At 47.4% G+C, this 21,396-nt stretch overlaps 2 long non-coding RNA genes across 4 annotated transcripts; one reads left to right on the forward strand and one right to left on the reverse strand.

Annotated features, from left to right (window-relative positions):
* Positions 1 to 490: 490 nt before the first annotated feature.
* LOC139832132 (uncharacterized) lies at positions 491 to 7,335 on the forward strand. The gene is made up of 4 exons (XR_011746761.1): positions 491 to 964; positions 3,307 to 3,384; positions 3,545 to 3,697; positions 5,467 to 7,335. It is a non-coding gene; the product is annotated as an uncharacterized lncRNA (long non-coding RNA).
* On the reverse strand, positions 1,812 to 5,470 carry LOC127307894 (uncharacterized). 3 transcript variants are annotated; one of them, XR_007855986.2, is made up of 6 exons: positions 4,289 to 5,470; positions 3,591 to 3,747; positions 3,016 to 3,176; positions 2,390 to 2,838; positions 2,213 to 2,320; positions 1,812 to 2,128 (listed from the first exon to the last, which is right to left on the reverse strand). It is a non-coding gene; the product is annotated as an uncharacterized lncRNA (long non-coding RNA). The 3 variants fall into 3 exon arrangements; XR_007855988.2 differs by lacking the exon at positions 4,289 to 5,470 and having other exon boundaries at positions 2,390 to 2,543; positions 2,631 to 2,838; positions 3,591 to 3,709; XR_007855989.2 differs by lacking the exon at positions 4,289 to 5,470 and having other exon boundaries at positions 2,390 to 2,551; positions 2,631 to 2,838; positions 3,591 to 3,709.
* Positions 7,336 to 21,396: the final 14,061 nt, after the last annotated feature.

The raw sequence follows: 21,396 nt of genomic DNA on the forward strand, positions 1-21,396 counted from the left end.
GTCTGTAAGTGGTAGTTATAGCTGATTTAATGATTTTGATGATGTGGAGGAAAGAGAATAATGAGACTTTTTTAATCATGTCTGTCGTAAAGCGTGTGAGCCGAGCTGGAGCGGGGCCTGGCCTGACTGGTCAAGAGCGCGACCCTAAATTAAACTAGGAAGTTTGTGGCGCGGCGCACGCCGCGCCCGTGCTGTCTAATACGTGGTTTAGATTTCAAATTATCTTTAATTTTTTGTTAAGAAACATATAAAACTTATGGCTGAAACAGCCGGCAGCGTAATTTCAAATTATCTTTAATTTTTTTTGTTAAGAAACATATAAAACTTATGGCTGAAAGCCTGAAACAGCCGGCAGCGTAATTTTTTCAGAAGGCCACAGATAGGGTCGTCATTTCTTTGAGGCCCATTTAGACTGTAACGTGTCAATGTTGATGTGCACTGTTGTCTGAAAACTGAAATAAGGAAGTCAGCGGAGGGGAGCCAGTGAATCAGTGAGTGCCTTTGGTGTTGCTTAAGAAGTTAAGAGGAAAAAAAAAAAGTGGATCGAGTTGCTATCACCTAGCTCTATCTTCTTCCCCGGAGGATGGTTCCGTCGTGCTATGCCTCTGCTGAATCCTTGCAATAGGATCCACGTGAGTGCCGGGCGTAGTTGCGGTTGGATCGGTGGAAGAAGGCGGGGATCTGAGACGGCACCCTCCTCGAAGCTATCTGCGTTTCTCTTCGCTTCGTCGGCGAGTGAGCCGCCGAGCACGAGCTCGCTTCCGCCCGCGGCGGCCCGGGAGCCGAGGCAGCTGAGCACATAGGGCGAGCAGAGGGAGGTGACGATGCCTCTCTCGTGACGAAGCTGTGCCTGGGCGGAGGTGAGGCCCGTCGGCTGTGCCTGGGTGGAGGCAGCGCCCGTCGACTTTGCCGCGACCAGCGATTGGTCATTGCCACCGTCCGCCGGGACGGGGTCGATGGTCTGGTATGATTCTGCCGTCTCCGTGCTCGTGTATGTGGGGAAATGTTGCTTTAAATTTGGTTGCAAAACTGTCTTTCGTAACTGAATTGCTTGTGTGCATGTTTTGGAAGCTAAAATGCATAGCATATACGGCAGCATCATCTGGAGGAGACACTGTAAGAAGAAATCTGAGTATTTAGATCGAAAGATAAGCTAAAAGGAACAATGTAATAGCTGAAAACAGTAAAGGTTGTGCAACAGGAGTATACGGTTATCATCTGTAATCACAAAAATAAATTTTAAAAAACAATTTAAATAGTTTTGTTCGTAGTGTAGTGAGGGAGGATCTACGTAAGATTTTCTTGTATGTGGGCTTATCATCTGTAATCAGAAAAATAAATTTTAAAGAACAATTTGAATAGTTTTGTTCGTAGTGTAGTGAGGGAGGATCTATGTAAGATTTAAATCTGTACAAATAAAACCAATGGGGATAAAGTATAAGTTGCACAGATGTATTTGTTTTTGGAACAGTTAATTTGGCAAGACATTTTACCCTCTTGTGTAACAATGTAAGAGACAACAGAGCTACTTTAGTCTCTTCTCTGGTGATGTGAGAGACGGCAGATAAGCCTATTTGATATTTGAATCTAGGGGCGTTGTTGGCTGTTGCATTAGGTTGTAGTGCCGTACAGGAGCTTTCAGGAGAAAAGACGCTGAATAGTTCATAACAGGTTCTGTGTGACCTTGAGGCACATTCAGGAGGTTAATAATGAAGGAGTTGGCAGGCTTAGCAACAACTGATGGAGTCGCCGCGGTATATGTAAGCCAACGGAAGAAAGTACCAGACTAACAGTAATAAAGGATAGATTGGTAGAATAGTTAGAACAGTGCTGCTTTATTAAGTCTTAGGGTACAAATAGTAGTGGATAATTAAAGGTATGCATATTGGATAACTGTACATAGATAATCGTACTTGCGATTTGAAGAGCAAACACTCACACATTGAGTTTTGGGTATGCAATCTTAGGAGACTGCAAGGCTATTCACCTAGGATACTATTAGTTAAGATAGACCTAATAGCATAAGCTGGCAGGTTGATGAGAAGCTTTATTTGCAGCTGGGTGGTTGGTTTACTTGCTTGATTTCCTTGACGATGCGCTTGTCCTAGCCTTGTCCTGTGATGACAGCCTATAATCAAAATAACATGTAGAATCAGTGGATGGTTACGATGAGATATGAGGTACATAATCATCAGCTGGGCTAGACAATAACCTGGCAAGGCTAATGCTACTTCTTCCCTTTGAATAATGCCTTGGCAGGTCCTTATTTCTTGTCGTTGGTGTTCTTTCACTTCTTATGTTTGATTTCCTTACCCATGTCCTGGTAGAAAAAGAAATTAGAACACATCGGAGCAGTTATTTATAGAGAACCGTGTAGGCTACTTGTTACCTCTGCTTCGTCATCATCGGCTGGTCCAGTTATATCGTTCGGAGGCGTTGCCTGTGAGCTGGAGCCTTCTGGGAGGTGGCCCTGTGTGCCTTCGAGGTCATCGGCTGGAGCGATCGTCTTATCAGCTATTGCAAGGCTAGTGTCGGTAGAAGATCTGAGGCACTGTGTTAGTGATTAGCTGGGTCTTCGAGACGGTAAGAAACACTATCCGAGGATCAGCATCGTAGGTCTCCTGGTCTACCTTGGCGATGATAGTGCACTTCTTGCCAACTGTGGCACTAATAGCAGCGGGGACATAATAAGGACGGCATTTAGTGAGTGGAGCAAGAAGATCTGCCTCTTTTCCTGCGAGAGCCTCGCTGCTCTCGCCGAGGAACGTCAAGTGGTCAGTGACGGGCACATTGTCAGCGTTTGGTTCCACATGTGTTACGCTAACCTTCAGCTTGTACCTGCGTAGATCAAGTGTTGTTTAGCAGGCGCATACATAGGAAACAAAATGAGCATGTGCAGACAGCATGGTGTACAATGCATGCCTTGCTTCTAATAGAAACCTGATAGGAGCATCAAAGGACTTTGCAACGATGTATATAGGGGGAAGTTCACAGTCTCAGGCATGTTCTCCTTACTTTTGTGTTCCGTGAAATCCGAATCCTATAATAGTGATCTCCTGCTCTATAATTCTTCCGGGGGCCAATGATCATAAACGACTACAGCTTGTAAAGTATGCCTTCCTTTAGTTCGTCTTTAAATTGGTCTATCCGGTCTGAGAGTAGAGAAACTTCTATCCCTGCAGCATCAGTACAGTGTAAATGTACATTTGATGGGACATGTTGTTCGTGACTAAGGCAAATGTGTAACATTGTAAGAATATCAATAGAATGGGAGTGTGAAGCTGATTGCATGCATTTTGAGTGCAGGCGACAATGACTGAATGGACAGCACAAGTGTCAGTGCAGGCAGTGATGATATATATCGAAAAGTAAAGGTACCAAAAGGTAATGCTGAGGAGAATAGAGCAAGTACGAAAAGATAGCTAAATAGGCTTGCATGATGTTAGACAACAAAATTGTTGATGGTTTAATTACTCAGAGTATGTAAAAATTGATAAATAATTGGATCTTAAGGGTAGACTAATTGCATATGTTTCATGTGCAGGAAACGGTAAAGGGATCGGTAATGCATGCTGGTGTGAAGAAAGTACCATATGATCAACGAACATGAAGCCTATCTCATAGCGCTCATGCTGTTTGTTCATATTGTCCCACATCCGTGTGATGCGCACAACAGCACGCCTCGGAGATCCTCGAGGTTTGATATCTCTGACCGAGATTGCTTGCATTGCTACTACTGCAAATTTCCTGCAACATAGGATGATTAGTAAACATCGACACCCATGATAAACATATAGAAATCTGGAAAATCAGTAGCCATGATAAATGTACAGTAAAGTGCAGGGTATTGGACAGATCTAAGTAAGCAAATAAGTGTAAACAATGAGGAATATAATAAACAGCAAGGATCAGACAGTAAGCAAGGGAGTGAAACCAAACCAAAGAAGAAATAGAATGCTAAATCCAAGGAAAAAGATAAACCTAGATTCGTAGGAAAACCGAAAAGAACTGATTGAGAGACGGTGAGGAAGAGAGAAGAGGCTGCAGGCCTCACCGGTGGAATAGATACTGGAGGCGTTGAACTCTGCATAGTGAGGTTCGCAAGAATAGGCAAAAAGCAAAACAAATGAACAATCCGTACCTGGACGCAAACTGCGAGATCCTATACCTAAAGACAATACCGGCGCAGTAGGCATGTTATCAGAAGGCAGAGCCAGAAACGATTCAGCCCCAAAATGACAACCATAGATAGGATGACCAGCAGAAGACAGCGAAGGAGCAGGTGTACCAATATGATTGAAAGTTCGAAACCGTCAGAATGAATGGGTGGAAGAGGGAGTCCAGCGGCGTGAGGCAGGCAGACCACCCTCACCACAGAGCGAATCAGCAGGTGGACACGGCAACCCAGCAGGAGATTCATCGTCAGAAGAGTCCATGTAAAGGCCTAGAAAAAGCAAAACATAAGCAAAACGAATAAGTGAAAAGTAAAAAAAAAAAAACACAAAGAAACCAGAAGGTAGGATATAAAAAGCAAAGCAAGACCAGAAGTAACAGCAAGCAAACCAGGATTAGAGGAACTTGCCCCAGAAAGCGACGCCAATAAAGGATAAGGAACCGCCTAGCGTAAGAATTAATAAAAGGAGCAAAGGTGAACGAAGAACAACCCGGGTGCATCTGAATAATGCCTACAAAAATAAACAGCACATAACTCTTTAGTCAAAAAGAAGGGTGCATAAACCAGGGCACATTCTTTCTGAAATAAACAGCTACCTCAACTACGTGGTAGGAAAATCTTCCTAATTCATGCAAAGTGTACCTTTCAAACATTACCAGTGTCTCACTGTCTGAGAGACAATGGTTGCAAGTGCATGGTACGACAATCATGCTGAACAAACACGGGAAGATAAAAAAAAGCAAGAAAATAATCAGGGCATAATATCTAACAAAGTTTCATAAAACAGGAGGCAGGCAAGACCCAGGCGAAGCTGACTAAACTTTGAACCAGAATAGACAACCCAGGCATATTATTAAATATGCTTAAATGGCAACACAATTACACCATAATATAATACGGCATATGTTATAAGTATATCTATGACACTTAAAGCAATGGATTGGGCATCCTATATTCTTATTCTTTTGGTGGACGCTGGTTTTCTTCCATCCATACTGATTTAAATTTTTCAGTAACACAACCATGTGAACACAACATCCTAATTAATAAAACTGGCATCGATTTGATAGTTGAGTAGCTTGATAGATGAACACCCCTATTCCACATCATCTGTACTACTATCCCTAATTTAGCATCCCAGTGTCATGTGTAAGGTGCAATCCTACACCTTTAATATATTTTGCCTTACGAACAAAAAGATATGAAAAAATGCTATGCTACCTACCAACATTAACATCCCATCTCTTTGATTTGCTCCACCCATCGCTAAGTTAAAAATTCTGAAACTGCAGAGACAGGAGAAACTACAGGTAAGACAGAAGAAGGAATTACCAACGACAGCTGCATCAGGAACCTCTTCAACAGGGTGCTTGCCTAACCCTATCTCCCGCCTCCAAGCCTCTACCTGGAAGAAGCAACAGCGGACAAAGTTGAGGAGGCAATGGAACGATTAACGGTAGGTCCACCCTGGCCAAGAGCATGAAGAATCAGCAGTCTGACGATGCCAAGAGCATGAAGAATCAGAAGTCTGACGACGCACAGGCGAAGAAGAGTGGATAGAGCCAGCAATCAGCAGAGGAACACGAGAGGCAGCAGACAGAAAGGAACACACACAGCTGGCAAAGAAGGGCCACAGCCAACAGCGGCAGCGGGAGCAACACCTTGCAGATGAAGCCGCCGACGTAGAGGTGGATGAACCGAAGCGAAAAGTGACCACCCACAGGAACAACCAGATCCCCGGTATACACTCGCACCAGGCCGCGTAACAGCCAGAGAATTAGCAGCAAACAAGACAAAAACCTGAGACGGCAGATGATCGGAAGCAGCAGCAACAACCGAATCAACAACTGGGGCGCCAACAACACCAGCGGCGGCAGAGAAGCCCGAGACGGCAGATGATCGGAGGCAGCAGCAACAACAACCGAATCAACAACTGGGGCGCCAACAACACCAGCGGTGGCAGAGAAGCCTAGGGCACGCCCGCGGGAACACGATGAGCAATGACCCATCGACCCAAAAGACAGCTCATCCAGGCCAGGCCGGCTACACGGCGACGAAGACGGATGCAAGGGTATGGATGACGGAAGCGGCGGCACAGACGGCGCAGGCAATGGCAAGAACGCCATCTGAGCATGGATAGAAGTTAAGTCCTCCAACCCATGGGGCCGCGACAGAAGCAAATGCAGAGGCGGCGGCCTCGCCCCGCCATCCCTGCTCATATTGAAACCTGCAACAAAGAAGATGAACTCAGCCAGGACAAAGAACTCAAAATATGAGGACAAAGAACGCAAAATATGAGGCAGAAGCAGAGGGAAACAAACGATTAGAACCTGGCAAAACACAGAGGCAAGAAAATCCGAATGAGAAAGAAGAAGAACATGATGAAGGAAGAAACGCCGGATTCGCCGACGCAATCCTGTAAGCTAGGTATGGACTCGGAAATTAAGGGAAAAGAAAAGCGGTTGAAAGAAGGATGGAGAAAGAAGATGGACACGTAAAAAAGATACGTGTCAATGAGAGGATGCCCGTGGAAATCCAAAGACATGCACGATCGGTGAAGACCGGGAGCACCGGAAATTAGAGGTAATCAGAAGGAAAGAAAAGAAGGAAACCGGCCCACAATTTATGGATCCACCGGCTGGCTCCCGGTAACCGCGAGTTGTACATACGGAAAAAAAGGAGGAAAAGAAACAAATCTGGCGCATTTACAGGAACCGCTCGCGTGTGTACAGTAAAAAGAGAGTACGTGTTTAAATTTGGTTGGAGGAAAACGTGGAGGGAACAGTACCCAATACGTGTCAATGAGAGGATGCCCGTGGAAATCCAAAGACATGCACGATCGGTGAAGACCGGGAGCACCGGAAATTAGAGGTAATCAGAAGGAAAGAAAAGAAGGAAACCGGCCCACAATTTATGGATCCACCGGCTGGCTCCCGGTAACCGCGAGTTGTACATACGGAAAAAAAGGAGGAAAAGAAACAAATCTGGCGCATTTACAGGAACCGCTCGCGTGTGTACAGTAAAAAGAGAGTACGTGTTTAAATTTGGTTGGAGGAAAACGTGGAGGGAACAGTACCCAAATTGATCTCCTTCCAGTAAAAGGGTTCAACTTTGATATAGGTAATAATATGGTGGCGAGCCCAGTTCCTTTCACCGGTCCATCCATCGGTCCGCCACCTGCCGCCGCTCCGGCCTGCGCTGCAGCCACCATGGTCGGACTCCGACGTACGCGTACGTCGTCGACACAGCGGGCTGGGTACTCGATCCGTTTCGTCATGTGAGGAGTTTCCCATACAAATGCTACTACTTGTGAGAGCTAGCACCCCCGCGTCCATCCTCGTGAGAAATTCCGCAGGGTATAGACCCTGTCCTGCTTCGCCTGCCATGCCCTGGCTGGGAGCCCGGTGGGCTCCTTAGGCTGGTGCCAACCCAACGCCCCACTCCCGCCCCGCCACGTCAGCTTTTGGGCCACTCTCACCCCACTCTCACCCCACTCTCACCACACGGTGCCAATGCATGGGCTATAGTCCCCACTCTCACTTCTCTCCCCTCCACATCACCATTTCTTTTCCACATTAAGTTATTTCACTCGATTTTGTTTAGACATTCAAAATAATGCAAGAAAATATTTTATTCAACTTAAAATATTTCCGATTACATAATAGTTAATAAATTGCATAATAAATATTAAAAATTACATAATAAATAAAAATTCTACTCTAGCCCTGCTCCCGCCCTGCTCCCGCTGCTCTCCCGCTCGCTTCCCGCCGCCTCACTTCGCCTCCCGCCCGCCTCCACTTCGCCTCCCGCCCGCCTACCGCCCGTCGCCTTCCCGCCTGCCCGCCAACGCGCCGCCGCCTCCCCGCCCCGCTCCCGCCTCCATCTCGCCGCCTACGCGGGCGACACCCGGCGGTAGCGGGCGCTACCGCCGGGCGAGCCAGCCGGCGCCCGCCGCTCCACTCCCGCCCGCCTACCGCCCCTCTCCCGCCCCATCGCCGCCGCTACCGCCTCCCCTCCAGCCTGCGCTGGCACCGGCCTTAATGGGGTGGGTCCCGCCGCGAGCTGCCTCCCTGCGGCCCTCAAAAGGCTACGCTACGGATCTCTGACACAGATTATCCACCACGGACCTCTACCAGCCTAGTACTTTTGCACTGCTCTCGGTCGGCTCGGCTTGTCTCGGCTCCTTTGCTCAGCTCGGCTCGTGTTCAAATGAAAGCTTGAGTCTACGCGGGCAAACGAGGTTAGTTGGAGTAGCATGCGAAATTTCAGAGCCCGCGCGGCACCGAACTACACTCTCGGTCGTCTCCGCACAAAGCCGAGTGTGTGTTAGCATCAACACAATTCCATTTTAAAAAGTGACATGTAAATTTCAGAGAATTTTGAAACGATGCAATAAAATGGTTGTGTGCATCGATTGATGCAGCTCGGGAGATACCCCCATTTCGAGAAAAAATATGCAAATTTCAGAACACCACGACACTGACTAGCAGTTATGCGGACATCACTCGGTTGTTTTCAACACAAAAGAAAAAATTAATGTGTTTGTACATCAACATGATTATAGTATATAAAAGGGTAAATTGGAGTTTTGCCTTTACAATAACGAGCAGGACCGCAAGAGGCCGTGGCCGAGGTTTATATTTTGATATGTGTAGACAAGAGCGCATAAAATTTGGGACCAAGCGGAGCAATGCAAAAAAAAAAAACCATGGACAGACGGAATCCTGATTTACATTTGGGCCGAAAATGATGTCACACCGATAGAAGGCGGACCGGCCACATACTCCCTGTCGTTGCCTAATCGACGGTACCTCGGAGGAGGGATCCTCACGAGGGGGAGAAGAAGTAGGGGCCATAGGGCGGAGTGCTCTCGGGACGGTGGTACGCGAGTTACCCAGCTTCGGAACACCTGCACGATGACAGGGCCTACTGCTGCTTGTCTGGAATTATCTGGGCGCTTTCGCGTTGTTACAATGAGTTGTGGTTGTCCCTCTAGGGGTCCCGGGATCCGGCTTATAAAGGCGCACGGATCTAGGGTTTACATGGAGAGTCCTAGCCGGATTACAGATAGCCTAGCTACGGTACAATATCTTGCCGTGCACGTCACGGATCCGCCTTCCATACACGTCGTACTGGATCCGGGTTCCTCATGGGCCTCCATGGATCCGGGTTACTCCTAAGGTCGGTACGGATCCGGCCTGCCGATCTGAGGCTGGACTTCTTCCTTCATGATCAACAAGAATCGGGCCGCCCGATGGGCCACATGCCTCATCACCGTCATGGGCCACCCGGGCTTGCCGGATCTAGGCACCGTCGATGGTACACCCATGAAGTATACCCACAACAGTAGCCCCCGAGAGTTCTCCGAGTTTACTGCGGTTTCCACCTTCTTTGGTCCATCATGATCTTCGGCAAACGTTGGTAACGCGGAGAAACTTGAAGAGCTCCAACTTTGCATTTTCTTCTTTTTCCAACTTATAGCCGGAAAATGCTCCCATCCCGCGGGACTTCATCCATCGACGTTCCAAAGAACATTTCCGGGTTACTCCCTGCTCGAATGAGAGACAACTTATCTTCACGGAATTACCCGGAATCTTAAAAGACTCAAACGGTTCTGGAAATCCTTCATCTTCAGATCATACTTAACAATGGAAGTTCCACATTTCCCGCGCACAACTTCCTCATTTCCCGCGCTAAATTTTCGCAGATGCAAATCTTCAGCCGGAATTTTCGGGAGTGCAGGGTTAAGTTACCTCCACGTCGTTTTACCGCAGTTGACCTAAACACGTGTCATCCATCCAACGGCGTGACCGTTCAGTTTCCACCGTTGGATCCGGATCCCGAATCTCCGAGCGCGGCCTATAAATACTCCGCGGCCCGGTAAAAATCCATTCTTTTCACCCCCTCTCACCACATCGTCTTCCTCCTCGCGCCGCTCCGCCCGCCAGATCTCGATTCCGGCGAGCCTCACCACGGTGAACTTCGCGCGCCGCCGAACCAAGGCTCCCCTCGCGCCAAGATTCCCACGTTTGAACGAGAAATTCGCTCCGCCCCCGATTCGTGGTCACGCGGGACGATTTCTTTCAAGTTCGGCGACCTCATCTTCGCCGGAGTTCCGTCGAGCCACCGCGCCATTAGCGGTAAGTACACCGGCCTTGTAGAAGACAACCTAGTGTAGAAGATAGACTTAGTGATCCGGGTACTCAAACACTTTGTATGGGTGCAGCCGGAAGCATGCCACTCGAATCGTCACTTTGTACTGGTAGCTCTTCGAGTAGCCCGGATCCCAACCAAATAGAACCCATATGCCCGGATCCCATATCATTCCTGCCACCGTATGTTTCCGAGATCGGAGTAGCTCAACCTTTTTCCGCATCTTCCAAAGACCGCTCGGGCCGGATCCCTACCCTCCAAGAGCTCCAAGAAGAACTCGAGGGACAAGCTCGGATGGCAGCAAAGGTGCAGGAGGCGGAAAACAAGAGGGCGTCCAAGGCCCGGATCCGCGAAGGAGAACGGGGTCAATGGTGGCCTTGCGCGACCACCGACGTGGAGCTTAGAGAGCTCCAGAACGAGGGCATGATCTCCACACACTGGAGTTTCACTCGTGACTCCGACGTCCCCAAACCAGAAGCCGGAGAAATTGTCATGACCAAGGCTTGGGTGGAACGCGGACTTTCACTCCCTTGTTCGGAATTTTTTCTCTCCATCCTCAACACCTACGGGCTCCAGCCCCACAACATTTGCCCAAATTCATACCTTCTCTTGTCCAACTTCGTGACTCTCTGTGAAGGACATCTTGGGATCCGGCCAGATGTCAAATTGTGGCAATTCTTTTTCCGGGTGAAGAAAGAAACCAAGGACAAAGCAATGGTGAACTGCGGAAGCATGACATTTATGCTCCGCCCTAACCGCATGTATCCTCCCCACGACTCGCATGAATCCGTCCGATGCTTGGAATGCCGGATGGTTCTATGAGAAGAATGCTTCAGTCCGGAAGTCCACGAAGGCCTGCCCCAATTTGTCAACGAACCTCCCGGAAGAACTTGCAAGCTGGAGCTTCGTACCTTCACTCGCCACGACTCCGATCTTGGAGAAGGCCGCGCGGAGAATCTCCAGGCTAGTCCACGACGGACTGACCGGAGCCCAGCTCACACTTAGCTGGTTTTCCCGGAGAATCCAGCCTCTACGCTACAACGCGCGCCTGATATGCGCTTATACTGGGGCGGATGATCTTCTCCGGGTTACCCGCCACGATCTTCCGGCCGACTCTCTGAAGAGAAGGCTCAAGACGCTGGTGAAGATTCCGAGGGGCCAACAGGTCCCGGAACTGTTCAAGGATATTTACACGAACGATCAGTGTCCTCCGGTAAGCTTTGTTCTTTCCGTTGCTTCAAACTTCCCAAGTTTTTTGATGTTTAACTCTAACTCTTGTTCATTTTCCTTCCAGCTCAACACTTTGGCGGAGGAAAACTTCCGCACCATCATTCGCGTCCCCGTCACCGGCGACACGGCGGAGGAGGCTCCGGAAGACGACGAGGAGGAAGAGGACCAGGCACCCCGCAAGGCGGCCCCTCGACCTACAAAGCGTCCCCGCGCCAAAGCTTCCGGCTCTGAAGCCGGAGCTAGCGGCGAGGCCTCCGCCAAGAAGCCGAAGACGACAAAACCACCTCCGCTAGACTCAAGGAAAGCGGAGCGTGCGCGTCTAAGAATGCTCTCGACAGCTGGCCAGGGCACACGCCCCATCATCCCCGGCGCCCCGTAAGTTTCCGAGCATGATGCAATTTTAACTTTGCGAAATTATCTCTTGTCTAAACCCTTTCACTTGTTTGCAGGAATCCGAAAACCGCTGCCACGCGGACCACCAGCCAGGAGCCCGTCACAAAATACATGAAGAAATCTCCGGCTGTTGGTCCCTCTACTCCAGTTCCACCAAGCGTCTCCCACCCACCTCCCCAACCGTCGCCCCCTCAGGCTGATCCATCTCCCCCACCCGCCGCAAACACTCCACCGGAAATAATTCCGGTTAGCAGCGGGCATGCGGGCGAAGAAGATCCTAAGGCCAAAGGCCCTGCCCAAGAAGAGGCGGAAAAACAAGGCCAAGGAGAGGTTGAAGTAACTTCTTCCGAGAAAGCTGGAGAGGGCACTGGCGACATGGTCGTTTTTCCGAAGAACTTTGGAGATCCGGCTGACACCACTTCCACCCCCAAGGCGTATGCCACTAAGTTTTTCAACAAGCTGACTGAGGCGGAGAAGTGGGAGCTTGAACAAGACCTGCTCAACGCCATGCTGAACAACGCACGGGGAAGCCTGATTCCGAGGACATCGGAAATCCAGGACTTCAAGAAAAACGTTGGCCAGTTCTGCGATCAACTTATCTGCAAGCAAAAGGTACTCCCCAGTAGCCCCCAAGCATGTAGGCGGAAACTCAAAAAGTAGTTAGCGCTTAGATGCTTAGAGAAAGATTACTTCCGGGAAAGTTTTTTAGAATGGACCAGTAGCCCCCAAGCATTATGGCGGAAAAGTTCCGGCAATGATGCTTTAAAAGAAACCATCGCTACAGCGGAATTTTTACTCTGCCTTGTTTAAATTTTACAGGAACAGCAGGCGCTGCACTACGAGCTGCACAAGAACATTGCCCTGCAGCGCCGCGTTACTCTGAGTCAGGCGGAAAATATCCGGACCATGAAGGATGAAAATGCAGAACTGGCTAAACAACTGGCGGACGCCCAAGGTTGGTTTCCGCCTTCTTCGTCATTAACCAAATTCCGACTTTAGATTTGCTGTTAACTTATGTTATTATAGGCGCATCCTCCTCCCTTGCAACAGCTTCGTCTGAACTTGAGAACCTGCGCTCCTCGTACCAAGAGCTGGAGACGAAACTAAAGGAGGCGGAACTTAAAAGGGAGCAGGCCGAAAAGCGGCTGGCGGAGAGAAACTCCGAGCATATCAGGGAAAAGGGCGAGCTGGAGCTGAAAAAGAATGCTGATAGCGAGACCATCAGGAGGCAGCAAAAAGAGCTCAATGGACTCCGGAAATATATGGAAACGGCGGAGCAGCACTGGGACTTGCTCAATGAGAACATCTTGGGTATGATATCGGAACCTTGTCAAGATATTTGCTCCGATTTCTTTTTACTTTGCGCTCAAATTGCGTGCTTATATCCTGATTATCTTTTATGCAGAGCCGCTTGGGTACCCGGAACAGCGCCGGAATTTGTTCCCGCGGGACGACCTTCTGCAACTCGCGGGCGATGACTGCAAAGATCTCATCTCCGCCTCCCGCAAGATATGCTATAACTTGAACATCAAGAGGAGCCGCACTTGCGACGTGCGCAAGCTTATTGGTAAGATGGATGTTCTGCCGGAGCTGGTGACAGATCTGCAAGCATCTTCAGCCCGAGGCGCAGCTGCAATGGCCTTGACCATGTGCCTAGCACATGCTCCGGGTCTTGAACTTGATGAAGTGACCACGGGCGTTCCTCCGGATGCGGATGTCGGCGCGCTGCTTGATGCAGTGAGCGGCTACGACACCCGTATCGCGCGCAGGATCCGGCACGAGGAATTCTACGACAAGGTCGTCCTCCCTGCGGACGAGCCCTTAGAAGCGGAACTTCAAGAGGAACTCGAGGCCAAGGCGCGACCTGCGGAATCCGGAACCCAGTTTACCTGGACCAGCTCCAAGGATGCTCCCCAAGAGGAACCCAAGACCAGCACCGCTGCTTCTGAAGAGAAAGAAAATGAAGAAGACGTGTCTTCTCCGGCCGAAGGCGCCAAGGAACAGGATCCAGAGGGCAAGACTTCTCCGGCTAAGGGGGAGTGAAAACTTTTATTCCTGCGGGAAAAACAATGCATCATTTTTGGCCCCAGCGAGGGTTTGTAATAAGACTTTAAATTCTTAAGTAGCTAGGAACGAAACGATTATGCATGGGGCGGAAACACTTATCCTGCTATCCGTTAAATATTATGTGCATGTTTTGTTTTATGTCGGAAAGCAAGTGCTGACTTTGTTATTTTCCGGCTTGCCCGCTTGACCTTCCACGAGCCGGAAAACCTTAGCCGGAAACGCTCGCCAGCGGCGACGAAGCCCAATGGCAGTCCGTCCATATCCGCGGAAACAAGCCCCCAAGCATAGGTGCCGGAAATCGCTACTAGGAATCCACGAGTTCGCAACAGATAACAACTTAATCAGAAAACTTAAGCTTACGTCCTAAAGGACGATTTTGAAAATCACAACTTTCATACACGCCTAGGCGGAAATATCCAGCTCTGCGGTTTTAGTCGGAAAAACATACACGATCTAAAATGAACAAGTAAAGGAGGTAAAAGACTCAAAGAGTGAACCATAAGCTTTATTTCATTGATCATGTATAACTATTACAGAGTTTATAACTCGGAAAAAATATGCTAAGTGTAGAAAGGACGTAGCTGTGCGATATTCCAAGGGCGATCTGTTTCATCGTAGATGTCATCCGGATCCTCACGCTATGCTTCCGGTGCCGATTAGCAGGTCTATCCCTTAGCTCGCGGAAATCAACAAGGTAGTACGACCCGTTATGAAGCACTTTGCTAACGACGAAGGGTCCTTCCCATGGAGATTGCAGCTTATGGTCTTTCACCTGTCGAAGGCGGAGGACCAGGTCTCCTGCCATGAAGGAGCGTTTCCGAACTCGATGACTGTGATAGCGTCGGAGCTTCTGCTGGTAGATGGCGGAACGCTGGTCAGCTAAGTTCCGAGCTTCCTCGATCAGGTCCACAGATAGCTGTCTGGCCTCGTCAGCTGTTTCTTCATTGTAGGCGGAAACTCGCGGTGAGTCGTGGATGATGTCGGAGGGAAGCACGGCTTCGGATCCGTATACCAGGAAAAATGGTGTAAACCCTGTTGATCTGTTAGGGGTAGTTCGTAAACTCCACAAAACAGCTTCCAACTCGTCAGCCCAAGCTCATTTGCTCGTCGCAGCGGTTCTTCAAGGCGCGGCTTAATTCCTGATAATATTAGACCGTTAGCCCGTTCAACCTGACCGTTAGATTGTGGATGAGCCACCGATGCAAGGTCCAGTCGGATCCCCATTGTGTCACAATAATCCCTTAACTCTCCCTGAGCGAAGTTTGTGCCATTATCTGTGATTATGCTGTGTGGGATGCCGAATCTCATCACGAGGCTGCAGACGAATTTTAGTGCCGTAGCACCGTCGGCTTTTCTCACTGGCGTAGCCTCGATCCATTTGCGGACCTTGTCCACAGCGACCCGGAGGTACTCAAAACCGCCAGGAGATGATCTTTTTAACTTACCAACCATATCGAGCCCCCAGACCGCAAACGGCCAGGTGATAGGTATGGTCTTCAGCTCTTGGGCTGGAGCGTTTGGTTGAGTAGCGTAGTACTGACAACCTCGGCAGGTCTTGACTATTTTATCAGCGTCTTCTTTAGGCGTAAGCCAATAGAAACCTAACCGAAAAGCTTTTGCAACGAGTGATCTGGGAGCGGCATGATGCCCGCAATCCCCTGCGTGGATCTCTCTGAGGATTTCAATGCCATCTTGATTGGAGACGCATTTAAGAAATACCCCTGCTGCACTTCGTTTGTAGAGCTGTCCATCAACTATTGTGTAGGTTCTTGCTCGTCTGACGATCTGTCGTGCGAGGACCTCGTCCTCTGGCAACTTTTGATCGATGAGGTAGTCCAGAAAGGCTGTGTCCAAGCCGGAATGATAGCCATCACTTCCCTAGCCGGAGACACAGCCACCTCTGGGTTTTCCGGGTTAGCGCCCTTAACTGAGGGTATCCGGAGATGCTCCAGGAAAATGCCAGGCGGAATTTGTTTCCTGCCGGATCCGAGCTTGGATAGCATGTCTGCCGCTGTGTTGTCGTCTCTTCTGACGTACTTGACTTCGTATCCGAGGAAGCACTTGGCGAGCTCATCAACTTCGTCTCTGTAGGCCGCCATGACGGAATTTCTGGCGTTCCAGGTTCCGGCTACTTGTTGTGCCACCAGGTCGGAATCTCCACAGCATATGATGTGCTTGATCCCAATTTCCTTAGCGATGCGCAGACCGTGTAGTAGAGCCTCATATTCCGCCATGTTGTTAGTAGCTTCGAAGTGGATCTGCAGAACATACTGCAGTTCTTCTCCGGTAGGGGACTTTAGGGTGACTCCGGCTCCTGAGCCTTGATGCTGCTTGGATCCGTCGAAGTGCATGACCCATGTTTCTGGTTCCGGCTCCAGACTTGCATCCGGAGCTTCTGTCCAATCTGCGACGAAATCTGCCAAGACTTGGGATTTAACCGCAGTCCTGGGCTTGTAAGCGATGTCGAAGGCGGATAATTCGATGCCCCATTTAGCCGTACGTCCTGTTGCGTCAGCGTTGTTGAGAATTGTAGACAGCGGAGCCTTGCTCACGACTGTTACTGGATGCTCTTGGAAATAGTGCCTCAACTTCCGGCTACCCAGGAACACTCCATAGGCTAGCTTCTGAAAGCGAGGGTACCTTTGTTTTGACTCCGTCAGCACCTCGCTAATGTAGTAGACAGGTCTTTGGACGTCATATTCATGACCTTCTTCCTTTCGCTCCACCACGATGACGAGGCTGATGACTTTGTTGGTAGCTGCCAGATAAAGGAGCATTGGCTCTGACTCTGCTGGAGCTGCCAAGATAGGTGGGGAGGTGAGAATTTCCTTCAACCCTCGAAGAGCTGCGTCAGCTGCATCGTCCCAGACAAATTTGTCTGTTTTCTTCAGCAACTTGTACAGAGGTAGCGCCTTCTCGCCAAGACGGCTAACAAACCTACTGATTGCTGCAACACAACCAGTTAGTCGTTGCACATTGATGTCTACGTTCCCCCTCCTTTCCTGTAGACAGTGTTGGGCCTCCAAGAGCAGAGGTTTGTAGAACAGCAGCAAGTTTCCCTTAAGTGGATACTCAAGGTTTATCGAACTCAGGGAGGAAGAGGTCAAAGATATCCCTCTCATGCAACCCTGCAACCACAAAGCAAGAAGTCTCTTGTGTCCCCAACACACCTAATAGGTGCACTAGTTCGGCGAAGAGATAGTGAAATACAGGTGGTATGAATATATATGAGCAGTAGCAACGGTGCCAGAAAATAGCTTGCCGGCGTGTAATTGATGGTGGTGGTATTGCAGCAGTAGTAACGCAAAGAAAACGATAAACAAGCAGTAGTAACTCAGCAGTATTTAGGAACAAGGCCTAGGGATTACACTTTCACTAGTGGACACTCTCAACATTGATCACATAACAGAATAGATAAATGCATACTCTACACTTTTGTTGGATGATGAACACATTGCGTAGGATTACACGAACCCTCAATGCCGGAGTTAACAAGCTCCACAATAATGCTCATGTTTAAGTAACCTTTAGTGTAAGATAGATCAATAGACTAAACCGAGTACTAGCATAGCATGCACACTGTCACCTTCATGCATATGTAGGAGGAATAGATCACATCAATAATATCATAGCAATAGTTAACTCCATAATCTACAAGAGATCATGATCATAGCACAAACCAAGTACTAACACGGTGCACACACTGTCACCTTTACACACGTGCAGGAGGAATAGAACTACTTTAATAACACATCGCTAGAGTAGCACATAGATGAATTGTGATACAAAACTCAGATGAATCTCAATCATGTAAAGCAGCTCATGAGATCATTGTATTGAAGTACATAGTAGAGAGATTAACCACATAGCTACCGGTACAGCCCCGAGCCTCGATGGAGAACTACTCCCTCCTCATGGGAGCAGCAGCGGTGATGAAGATGGCGGTGGAGATGGCAGCGGTGTCGATGGAGAAGCCTTCCGGGGGCACTTCCCCGCTCCGGCAGGGTGCCGGAACAGAGATCCTGTCCCCCAGATCTTGGCTTCGCGATGGCGGCGGCTCTGGAAGGTTTTCGTGGGTTTCGTCAATCTGTGTAGGGTTTTCTGATCCAGGGGCTTCTTATAGGCGAAGAGGCGGCGCAGGAAGGTCGAAGGGCTGGCCAAACCATAGGGGGGCGCGGGCCCCCCCTAGGCCGCGCCAAGGTATGGTGTGGTGGGCCTGTGCCCCCCCTCTGGTCCCTCTCGTGTGTTCTGGATGCTTCCGGGGATTCTAAGATCTTTGGCGTTGATTTCGTCCAATTCCGAGAATATTTCGTTACTAGGATTTCTGAAACCAAAAATAGCAGAAAACAGGAACTGGCACTTCGGCATCTTGTTAATAGGTTAGTTCCAGAAAATGCACGAATATGACATAAAGTGTGCATAAAACATGTAGATAACATCAATAATGTGGCATGGAACATAAGAAATTATCGATACGTCGGAGACGTATCAGCATCCCCAAGCTTAGTTCTGCTCGTCCCGAGCAGGTAAAACGATAACACAGATAATTTCTGGAGTGACATGCCATCATAAACTTGATCATACTATTGTAAAGCATATGAGATGAATGCAGCGATTCGAAACAATGTAAATGCAATGAGTAAACAAGTGAATCATATAGCAAAGACTTTTCATGAATAGTACTTTCGAGACAAGCATCAATAAGTCTTGCATAAGAGTTACTCATAAAGCAATAAATTCAAAGTAAAGGCATTGAAGCAACACAATGGAAGATTAAGTTTCAGCGGTTGCTTTCAACTTCTAACATGTATATCTCATTGATATTGTCAACATAGAGTAATATAATAAGTGCAATAAGCAAATATGTAGGAATCAATGAACAGTTCACACAAGTGTTTGCTTCTTGAGGTGGAGAGAAATAGGTGAACTGACTCAACAATGAAAGTAAAAGAATGGTCCTCATTGAGGAAAAGCATCGATTGCTATATTTGTGCTAGAGCTTTGATTTTGAAAACATGAAACAATTTTGTCAACGGTAGTAATAAAGCATATGCATCATGTAAATTATATCTTATAAGTTGCAAGCCTCATGCATAGTGTACCAATAGTGCCCGCACCTTGTCCTAATTAGCTTGGACTACCTGGATTATCACCGCAATACATATGCTTTAACCAAGTATCACAAAGGGGTACCTCTATGCCGCCTGTACAAAGGTCTAAGGAGAAAGCTCGCATTTGGATGTCTCGCTTTTGATTATTCTCAACTTAGACATCCATACCGGGACAACATAGACAACAGATAATGGACTCCTCTTTTAATGCTTTAAGCATTCAACAACAATTAATTCTTTTCTCATTAGAGATTTGAGGATGTTTGTCCAAAACTGAAACTTCCACCATGGAGCATGGCTTTAGTTAGCGGCCCAATGTTCTTCTCTCACAATATGCATGCTCAAACCATTCAACTCAGTGTAGATCGCCCTTACTTCAGACAAGACGAACATGCATAGCAACTCACATGAAATTCAACAATGAGTTGATGGCGTTCCCCAGTAAACATGGTTATCGCACAACAAGCAACTTAATAAGAGATAAAGTGCATAATTACATATTCAATACCACAATAGTTTTTAAGCTATTTGTCCCATGAGCTATATATTGCAAAGGTGAATGATGGAATTTTAAAGGTAGCACTCAAGCAATTTACTTTGGAATGGATGGAAAATACCATGTAGTAGGTAGGTATGGTGGACACAAATGGCATAGTGGTTGGCTCAAGTATTTTGGATGCATGAGAAGTATTCCCTCTCGATACAATGGTTTAGGCTAGCAAGGCTTATTTGAAACAAACACAAGGATGAACCGGTGCAGCAAAACTCACATAAAAGACATATTGAAAACATTATAAGACTCTACACCGTCTTCCTTGTTGTTCAAACTCAATACTAGAAATTATCTAGACCTTAGAGAAACCAAATATGCAAACCAAATTTTAGCATGCTCTATGTATTTCTTCATTAATGGGTGCAAAGCATATGATGCAAGAGCTTAATCATGAGCACAACAATTGCCAAGTATCACATTACCCAAGACATTAATAACAATTACTACATGTATCATTTTCCAATTCCAACCATATAACAATTTAACGAAGGAGAAACTTCGCCATGAATACTATGAGTAGAAACCAAGGACATACTTGTCCATATGCTACAGCGGAGCGTGTCTCTCTCCCATAAAGTGAATGCTAGGATCCATTTTATTCAAACAAAACAAAAAACAAAAACAAACCGACGCTCCAAGAAAAAACACATAAGATGTGATGGAATAAAAATATAGTTTCAGGGGAGGAACCTGATAATGTTGTCGATGAAGAAGGGGATGCCTTGGGCATCCCCAAGCTTAGACGCTTGAGTCTTCTTAGAATATGCAGGGGTGAACCACCGGGGCATCCCCAAGCTTAAAGCTTTCACTCTCCTTGATCATGTTGCATCATACTCCTCTCTTGATCCTTGAAAACTTCCTCCACACCAAACTCGAAACAACTCATTAGAGGGTTAGTGCACATTATAAATTGAAATATTCAGAGGTGACACAATCATTCTTAACACTTCTGGACATTGCATAATGCTACTGGACATTAATGGATCAAAGAAATTCATCCAACATAGCGAAAGAGGCAATGCGAAATAAAAGGCAGAATCTGTCAAAACAGAACAGTTCGTATTGACGAATTTTAAAATGGCACCAGACTTGCTCAAATGAAAATGCTCAAATTGAATGAAAGTTGCGTACATATCTGAGGATCATGCACGTAAATTGGCTTAATTTTCTGAGTTACCTACAGGGAGGTGGACCCAGATTCGTGACAGCAAAGAAATCTGGAACTGCGCAGTAATCCAAATCTAGTACTTACTTTTCTATCAACGGCTTAACTTGGCACAACAAAACACAAAACTAAGATAAGGAGAGGTTGCTACAGTAGTAAACAACTTCCAAGACACAAAATAAAAACAAAGTACTGTAGCAAAATAACACATGGGTTATCTCCCAAGAAGTTCTTTCTTTATAGCCATTAAGATGGGCTCAGCAGTTTTAATGATGCACTCGCAAGAAATAATATTTGAAGCAAAAGAGAGCATCAAGAGGCAAATACAAAACACATTTAAGTCTAACATGCTTCCTATGCAAAGGAATCTTGTAAATAAACAAGTTCATGAAGAGCAAAGTAACAAGCATAGGAAGATAAAACAAGTGTAGCTTCAAAAATTTCAGCACATAGAGAGGTGTTTTAGTAACATGAAAATTTCCACAACCATATTTTCCTCTCTCATAATAACTTTCAGTAGCATCATGAGCAAACTCAACAATATAACTAT

This window comes from Lolium perenne, chromosome 6 (assembly GCF_019359855.2).
Source record: "Lolium perenne isolate Kyuss_39 chromosome 6, Kyuss_2.0, whole genome shotgun sequence".
In the NCBI taxonomy this organism is placed as follows: domain Eukaryota; kingdom Viridiplantae; phylum Streptophyta; class Magnoliopsida; order Poales; family Poaceae; genus Lolium; species Lolium perenne.